Source organism: Cryptotermes secundus, unplaced genomic scaffold, assembly GCF_002891405.2.
Source record: "Cryptotermes secundus unplaced genomic scaffold, Csec_1.0 scaffold105, whole genome shotgun sequence".
NCBI lineage: Eukaryota > Metazoa > Arthropoda > Insecta > Blattodea > Kalotermitidae > Cryptotermes > Cryptotermes secundus.
This window is the reverse complement of record NW_019725415.1, coordinates 99,018-108,838: the sequence shown is the minus strand read 5'-3', so window position 1 is coordinate 108,838 and position 9,821 is coordinate 99,018.

Genomic DNA, 9,821 nt, shown 5'->3' with positions numbered 1-9,821 from the left:
CTAAATCTTTGACAACGTTTGCACTGGGGAATTTCTCGTTTGACGTGGGGGCTTCGAATTGTACTTTTGTGTTTATGAGTAAATCTGTCTTGTATATTTCTTTGTTATTTTCATTTGGTTTTAACTCTATGAAATGCAGCGGTAATGGTATTTTTGTGTCGAGTTGTTTGATGTTCCAGATGTTTGTTACTTCATGTCCTTTTCTTGGAGACCTAACTTTATTTCATTTAACTCAGTTGTTGGGTGGATATTTTTAAGGACCACTCGGAATCCACTTTCATTTCTGGGTTTAGAGGTATGAAATTCTGTTTGCTTTTCTGTTAGTGCTTTTATTACTTTTGTGTATGTGGAACTTTCCAGGGGTTGCACTTTCACTTGACTGCTGTATAGTGTTTTCAGTATGTACCCGTACTTGTGCTGGGCAATAGCATTTAGCAACTCAACCAGTGGTTTTATGTTTTTAACGCCTGATACAAATATGGGTGGAGGCTTTGGTTCGGTGTTTGAAGATTCTCCTTCCATGGTTTCTTCGTCTGTGAGAGCACTAAATCTGTTGTTTACCGTTACTGTATCTCCTAGCCAATATTCTTGCTTCTTTGATGAATCAGTTTCTTCGGAGTTCCTCCATTTTTCTGCTGTGAGCAATTATTTGCCACTGATATTTTGGACTTCAGTTTGGTACGTATGTTGGGGTTTGCTGAGTTAATGGATTTATTACAGGAACTTGAGTATTATTTTGTGGCTGGCTGCTGTATACTATCGAGTTTTGTGAGTATGCTTGCAAAGGCACTGGTTGTGAAAGTGGCGAGTTCATTGGCATTTGACTATGAGGCAGCGGTGGGAAATTCGTATCTGGCTGGACTGCTATATACGACCCATAATTGAGCGTATAGGCCATTTTACGTGAATGTCAATGTACCTACAGTTTGTTCACTATTTCAGTTGAAAGATAATATAGAATTATTAAACTTTACCTTAGAGGTCAGGTGTATATCACTGATAACTCAAGAGCACAGTTGTTACCTGGTAACGAATCCTAGCAATGAAAGTTCACCAGCTTCCGTGTTCTCTTGTGTACTCTTCGAGCGTCAGGCGTAGACTCTCACTAGAACTTGGACATTCGGTAGGTCTCCTTGGGCGAATGATCAGCTCGTCGCAAGGCCTCTACCTGTACACAAACACACAAAAACGCGCGCGCACACATACACACACTAAACATCCATGCCCTGAGTGGGATTCGAACCCACGATTCCGGCTTCCGAGCTAACGAAGACAGTGCATTCCTTAGACCACTCGGCTACCGTGACCAGCTCATAGTAACTAGTTACATGTTGTAGAATCTTGTTTGAATAGTTGATCCTTGCTGAACTGGTGAGACAATAATTGCTTGTATTCAACCCAAAGGATCATTCTAGACCAACACTGGAACTAGGCATGTGTAAGTTTAATACAGTCCACATCTTCACATCCTATGTGCTTACAGTGCCCTCCCACTTAGGAACTGGGTTCTCCAAGTGCTTTCTTCTTTTGGAAAATTTTCCGAACAAAAATTTACAATAATCTCTCATTCCTTTCCAAGTCAGGACAGCCAGTGCCCCGGCCGACATTCGAGCAGAGGATCTCAGTAACATAAATGTGGAGCAGTACCACTGCACCAAACTGCTCGATAATTGCAGCTGATATTTCATTAAGAATGTATTATTTTAAATCCGTCGGTCACGATAGCCGAGTAGTCTAAAGCATGTACTATCTTCGCTCGCTCGGGAGAGGGGAACATGGGTTTGAATCCCACATAAGGCTGACCAATCACCTCCAACTACTACCGAAGTCAAGAAAATATATACTTCCACTCCCCCATACGCCTTCATGGCTTAGTGCTTAGTTAATTAAGCACAGGGATAACTTTAGCTTTACTGTATAATAACGTGAGCTATTTGGGGTGAGGAGTTCAGTTTGAGCCAGAGCAGGTCCGCGAGCCATAATTTTCTCGCTTTTGGCTTAAGTTAATAAACAAGTAAAGCCATTGAATTGTGGTTAATCTGGGATAATACCCTGAGGCAAATAAAGATGGGGGAAAAAATCGAGGCTTGTTTTCCAGGCAATCAAAATTGTACGTTCGAAATTCGCTGGCCTCAGTTCAGTTCTTCAATAAATTGAACGCACAGGCGCCTTTTGTTCTATCCCTCCATGATGACTGTACGCGGGTCATGAGCATGGCTGTGTGCTGACAGACCGCGCCCGCAGGATTTGCAGCAATGTGAGTTCAGTTTATTTCTACTGATGGAACCTCTTTTGAATGTAGCTGGAGTGACAAGTATGGACGACGGTGTCAGATGCTGCTGAGGCCACATCACAAGCTCCAAGTTTGTTATTCAGTCTCTAAGGCGAGTTTTTAACTGCCCCGCTTTCTCGGAATCTTGCCGTTTCTAGGTACCGAGCTCTCTGTGTGATCCCGGTTGAACGAAAACATCGCTTTCCTATCGCTTCCTAACATGGTTATACAAACGAAAAATTCAGTCGTTTTATTTTCTTACTGAGCCTAGTTGGGCACTTACTGAAGGCAGTCTTTGAGTTAACCTAGTCCTATATTACCCCAGATGACAACGTGGTGAGGATGATGACAGGCGTGACAGGACGCATGTTAACTGTACACTTCCGTTTCCGCTTGCTACATATGTGAAGTGTGATGTAACAAGTGCAAATAAAGAAGGAGGGAACAATTTTCAGTTCCAGGGAAATTTGCTATCTACAAAAAGCCTTAAAGGACACAGACGCAGTTCAGTGTTCCTTGGCCTACATCTCATGCGTGTTCACAGGCGGAGTGGCTCACCGACAGCGTTCAACTCTTCCTCCTGTTTATATGGAAGAAGTAGGGACATTGGATGTGTATGCTTTCATTGCAAATATAGCGCAAAGGAACTAAACCTTCAAACGGAAAAGAACATTCGTATTAGGGAATTAAAATTTACTCGTGGTGATTAGGGAGCACGCGGTAGAGTAGTTGGTTGAGTCACTATTCTTCAAGCCGGGAAGGTCGAAGGATCGAATCCCGATGAGGTGGATTTTTTTCAATTTACCTAATCCTTCCAGCGGCATTATGGTCCTGGGGTCGACTCAGCTTCTAACAGAAATGAGTACCAAGAATATTCTTGAGGATAAAGAACTTTTCACAGTTACGGGCTATAAAACCGGGAATTAGTTGTTTGAACAAAGACGAGGGTAAGAGATTATTCTTTTCCCCACTGCGTCAAGACTGGCTCTGGGGGCCACCTATCCAGAGTTTATCGGGAGATTTTTCAAAACAAAACAAACAGAAAAAAACTCCGAGGCCTATAGTCCGCAAGCGAACTATACCGACCGAGCGACCTCCGCTTGTCGGCGAAGTTACTGCCAACTTTTGCTGATAGAGGGTGTCACGTGGTCAGCGTAGCGAATCCCCGCGGCACTTGATTTCGGTTTTATAGACCGGAGCCGCTATGTCCTTGAAATATCTCTTCAGTTCTTCTCAGGAGACTGAATGGACTCCGTTCCAGACCCACCACTTCTCAGAAAATCTGGTAGCGCCGGGAATAAAACCCGGGATCTCTGGGTCTATAGGCAGGAATTCTGACCACTAGACCACAGAGGCGGTCTCGGGAGCTGTTTCACCGCGAGTAAAGGGACCACGGGGTGAAGCTGATCGCTCACTTCTATCTAGTACCGAGATTAAAAATGCGTGGAGCTTTATCTCCATTCCCCTATATGTCTTCATTGCATCGTAATTAGTTAATCGGTTATTCCATTGCCTTTACTTTGAAAAATACCAGAGGAATGTCGGTTCACACAAGATCTACACGGCGCCACATCCCAGAAGACGGCATTCTTCATGGTCACCGCCGTGAAACCCTCAAATCTTAGATACCTTTACTTTGTCTGCAGCTTACTGTACATGAGACCTGTAATTTAGCTGTTGACAAATGCATTACGACGTACCTTGGATAGCTGTATGCGTAATTCTGATACTCGCCCTCGTTAATATTCCAGTGACGTCACTAGTAAGGAATGCGCTTGTTATTTAAGTAACCTCCACTCCCCAAAAATTAAATAAATCTAATTGATATCAGTGCTTTGAGAAGGTCAAGATTTTGAAACACTTCTGACCGCCTGCTTCTTCAAACCTGGGCTGCTTTTCCTTCGTTAATGAAGCATCAGGTTTTTCATCAAGTTCATGTTCGTAAATATATTGTCACATGATCCTACTGAGGTCCTACTTGAAGATGACGTCAGCAGGTCCCTCAAGTTCATAAAGGCGTCTGCCTACACTTTGCTGTTACTTGCTACATGGCATGATAGTTCCAATATGTGCTAAACCAACAGACAAATAATTCACCAAGAATAAATAGTTTAGGCTTATAATGAGGCAATATGCTACAAGACGGAAGGTCGCGGGTTCAAGTCCCGATGAGGTCATTGGATTTTCTTCAAATTTACCTAATCCTTCCAGCCACACTATGGGGGGGGGGGGGGTCGACTCAGCCTCTAACAGAAATGAGTACCAGGAATATTCTTGGAATATTCTTGGGGGTAAAGGGTCGCCGGCGCGTAGGGCTGACAACCTTGCCGCCATCTATGAGCCGATTGTCTAGAAAATTTGTGAACCTCAACATCTCACAACCCTATGGGCCTCCAAGGCCTCTTACAGGGATAGCTTTAGTTTTTTAACTTTATGTAAGTCAAAATTTGTTTCATATCTCTAAGACTGTCTGATCGCATTAAATGTATAAATCTGAAATATCGGTATGCTGTTAAGGGAACTACGCACATGTATATTCACGGAATTTTCGTATTCAGTCCCAAACTGTTCACAGGAATCGTCTACCTCCTTCCCCTTGTATTCAATTAAACTGTCTTGTGATTTTCATAGAGGTGGCTCTAAACTTTAGAGTCACCTCTATAGAAATCACAAGTCTGAAGTGACCCATTACCCTTCTTCGCAGTTGAATATTCATCTCAGCAATTCCATAAGTTACGATAAGAAATGTAAAAAATAACAAGTATAAAAAAGTAACCCTATTTCAAAGCGCCAAGTTTAATTTCAATATTTTTTCCTTATGTGTATCTGCCGCTTCAATGTACATGTAATGTGTGGTTCTGATTTCGCCTCTTTGTTTGATATCATTAAGTAATTGCAAGTAAACAATGACTGTGCTTCTCGAACCAAAAGAGGTTAATGATTTCAAATTAATAAGTTCAAGGTTAATATTAAGATGCAATGTTTCTTCTGGATAATTTCACGTACAGTTTATATCGACTCTTTACTTAGTGGTGAGAAGTTAATTTCCGCGTACAAAGTTCACACTTCTGAATTATAAATTGAAAGTGACATTTGTGTTTACGTTCAGATGTTTCAACAAATATGCTAAACATAGGATGTTTTATAATGAGCTCTCTGTTTCAAAATTCTCCGAACACTCGTGTAAACATCCGCCATTTGTCCTAAATAAGAGGATTCGTAGCCGCAGAAGAAGAGCAGCAAAATGGGAGCCACAGAACTGAAATAATGAAACTTATTTTCTTTGCTTGATGTTGAATATGATAGAGTATTTAGCAGTAGAAGCGCATGATTTTCCTAGTATTGGCAAATACGATGACACCTCAAGCATATCTTGTATTCTACGTATGTTGTGAAACAGGGTCTGTACTGTATGGTAAAGAAAGCAATTCGCAACCTCTTGACAGCAAAACACTCAGGAAAATACCTAGGACTAAGAAGACTGGGCATATTTTTAATTTTACACAGCGAGGAACGTGAATTATACAGATACGTCGTGCGTCACGAGGGTGGATCTCACTGTGCCTGTATATCTACGGCGGCCATTCCATGCAACAAAGTCATTTTTGAGAACATAACCGTCGCTCAGCTAGTCAAGTTTCAACAAAAACCATCAACTTGACCCTGTTCTTAGACGAAACTAGTACCTACCCCACCCCTTATATTAACACTTAAGGTAAGATAAATAAAGGGCAAAGGTATCCCTGTAAGAGGCCATGGAGGCCCATAGAGTTGTGAGACGTCGAGGCTCCTACATTTTCTATAAAATCGGTTCAAAGATGGCGGTGAGGTTGTCAGCCTTACGCGCCGGTCGCCCTTTACCCCCCGGAAAGATTCCTGGTACTCATTTCTATTAGAGTCTGAGCCGACCCTAGGACCATAGTGCGGCTGGAAGGATTAGGCCAAATGAAAAATCCAATGACCTCATCGGGATTCGATCCCGCGACCTTCCAGCTTATAGCACAGTGCCTCTACCAACTACGCTACCGCGTACCACCCCGTTACCTAAGAGTGATTTTAATACAAACCTCGTACCCATGCCTAGGTGTCCCAGGATATCTGTTCCTTCCAGGGTGTCAGATCAAAATCCATATCTTAACGCTTATATGTGTGTGCTGCATTTCCCAATCATTTCGTCGGCCTAGCGCACAAATTGCGAGGTTCCTCAGTCTGCATTTCTCTACAGAGTTTTACTACTGCTTTCTCCCACATCCCACTGGGTCCAGACACCCTTCCTATTACCTAGTGTATCAGTTGTTCTGATTATCTGGCGGGTAAGCTCAAACTGACCGTTGACTTGCACTTGCTCACTCTCTGTTATCATGTCTCTTTTGTGGGAATATGTCTGAAAACAAAATAAATAGTAATGAGGTCTATAATATAAGGAAACTTAACCCCACGCCACTTATTCGCTTTCATACCGTGATGCTCAGACACAGGTTTCATATTTACATTCATTTCAGAATGAAAAGTATCCGCTACATAACCAGATTGGTGACTTTCTGCCATAGCTCTACTTCTGAACTTCAGTCAACGACAGCCTAAATTTCGCTGACCTGAAAATCATACACCATGAGGAAGGCTTCTGTGTCACTAGAAGAAATGTTGCAGCTGTTACATTTGATGGAAATGCTGGTTAGAGGCAAGTGATACCCGCAGGCTATTTAGGTTAATTGCCCATTAAATACACGCATTTCTGTAACCCATTCTTTAAGGGCATCTAAACTGAACACAATGGTACTGTATAAGCTGAACCTATGTTCGACATAAAAGTTTTTAAATTGCAAATTATTGTAATCCGTTTGAATTCAGAGTACAATAAAACCAAAGCGACAGGAACTTCAAAGGTCTAATTAGTGACGATCTTAAATTCGCCTAAGAGAATACCCTGAGACGAAGAATACGTATACTTAAATATTATTGCAATTATTACTGTTGTTTTTAACCGCAAATGGATTTTTACCCATTGGCAGTGGTACTACAATAAGACACAACACAAATAAAACACATCACACAAAATAACACAGCACACAGAACTACACTAACACTACACATGGAAGTGCGGGTAGCAGAAAGAAGTACCTGCAGTCCATTAAAAGAAACGCATCGATAAAACCGATTTCTTAAAAGGTATTTAATATAAAAATGTTTCCTAACATTCAGTTCATGATTCTCTGTCTGTCTGGGCCTATATGTTCCTTATATCTCTATATAGCTCCATTATAAACTTCTAAGCGTACTACGTGACAGAACTACTAATTATGCCCCAAGGAATAATGTTTCACAGTGTCCCCGATGACAGGATGATAGCGAATACGAAAATCATTATCGACAGAGGAAGTGCAAAGCAAGCTGCAGATAACATTGTACTATTTCGTGGTGTTTCTTCGGGCTTGCACGTGTCATTTGTCTTTGACTTTAAGTATCCAGCATATTGCGAAATGGTTATGACGTCAGATTTCAAACAAAACAAGGGTCGTTATCTTTACATTCGTAAATAAGTTGCTAGGCATGTACGTGTGTGCCTACTGTGCACTATGTAGTTACTGAAGTCTCACATCAAAACAGGCAAGCAGTTTATACCCGGCACACCGACACAGCCTCTAACACAGCCTTCCGTCAAGAAAAAAATTACAGAAATATATTATCATTTTGGACACTTGTGACGTATATTCTTTTCGTGTGAATATATTTCCACGAATGTATCAGGCGGTTAGACCCTGTCTTTGTGGCCGCGCCATAGCTAAAGCGGTTAGTCGCTGGCTTCCCATCGCGGCAGCCAGGGTTCGATCCCGAGTCTGGTCAAGTGGGATTTGTGGTGGACAATGTGGCGCTGGGGCAGGTTTCCTCCGAGTAATTCGGTTTCCCCTGCCAATCTTCATTCCACCAATTGCTCCACAATCACCCTCACCTATCATCTGGAGCTGGTACAATAGGCCAGAAGTGGCCGCAGTACAAGGGACTTAGTCCCACCCCACTAGCAATAAAAAGAATAGACCCTGTCTTTTCACTGTGAAGGCCTGAGTTCAGTTCCGGGTGGCTTCATGTGAGATTCGTGTCGGAAAAGTTGCTACCGGAGGTTTCCTCCGAATGTCGGGTTTTGGGTGCCAGTCACTCCACAACTACCCTGTACTCATCTGTCATCACCCGGTGATGTGTGTGATAGCACTTAATAGGCAGCATATTATCACAAACTCGGTCTTTAAGACTTGGGCTTTATCTCTGTCCCAAAACTTGACCGGTTACAGCGTCAGGGAACTGGTTTGATTGAAAGAAGACCCGTTCACTCATAGAGAAATGGCCTAGAGATATCCTAAGAAAATATATAAACGCCGAAACATTTTCATAATGTATGTGTCAATATTAAAATTCTCACTAGTTTTAATCCAAGATCTATTCGTATTCTTTAACCCTTCAATTTTCGTGCATTTTTAAACGTAATATATTCTGTCCATGATTTATTCTGACCGTCNTTTTAATATTTAAAATTTAGCAATATATATGACGAATATATATTTTAGTTATTTTAGTATAAAGACAACAGGGCATGCAATGCAGTAGTTCGACGTACATCGAAAAGCACCTGAAGATGGCACTTTAGTGCCGAAACATGTAGTGCAAGAGAGAAGAGTAAGGTGAATAAATGTATGCACTGTAAGACGGTCAGAATAAATCATGGACATAAATCAGTGCAACAGGACTCTAAAATATAACATTAACAGTAATATATTCTCTAAACATTTGTGAAATACTGTTATAATAATATGTTCTGCGAAGCTTTTACAAGATTCATAATTTGTTATGAAGAAAGCAGTCTTCTGGGATGTGGCGCCGTGTAGATATTGTTTTAACCGACGTTTCGGTGCAGCGTGGTCAGGTGTACCTGCTCACGCTGGTTCGCTCGCGCATTTCTTGTCTTCTACCCTAAAGATGGAGGCGATACGTTCATCCGAAACGTCGGTTAACACAATATCTACATGGCGCCACATCCCAGAAGACTGCTTTCTTCATAGTCACCGCCGTGGAAACCTCAAATCTTACAAGTTGTTATGAAGTTTTAATTTCTCTGTTTGTAATATTGGTAACTTATCGTTACAATTTTCTCTTTAAGCTCCGCTTAATAGTGATGGTATGCAGTGGAGAAATTAAGTGAACATTGCAGATTTACTATAAATTTTCTGTGCTGACAGTTTAATTATAATAACTCAGTAACTTAATCCAGATGTTGCTTCATGCTGCTACACGGATCCGACGAGATGATTACAGTGGAAGACAATTATTGGAATTGTGCATACTTGGTTCTGACGAGAAGGATGCTCTGTTTCTCCCGTCCTGGTTGGGCCAAAGTCTGCGCAATCTCTTGCAGAACCCTTCATAATTTTGCTCTGAGCTGCAGCCTGGCACCAGGTTTCACAGAAACGACGTCACGTTTCAGAAAACAAATTTCCCAGTATTTTCTTGCTTTCTTCTTAGGGTTATGTCTGACGTTGTATAATCATTTTACTATCTC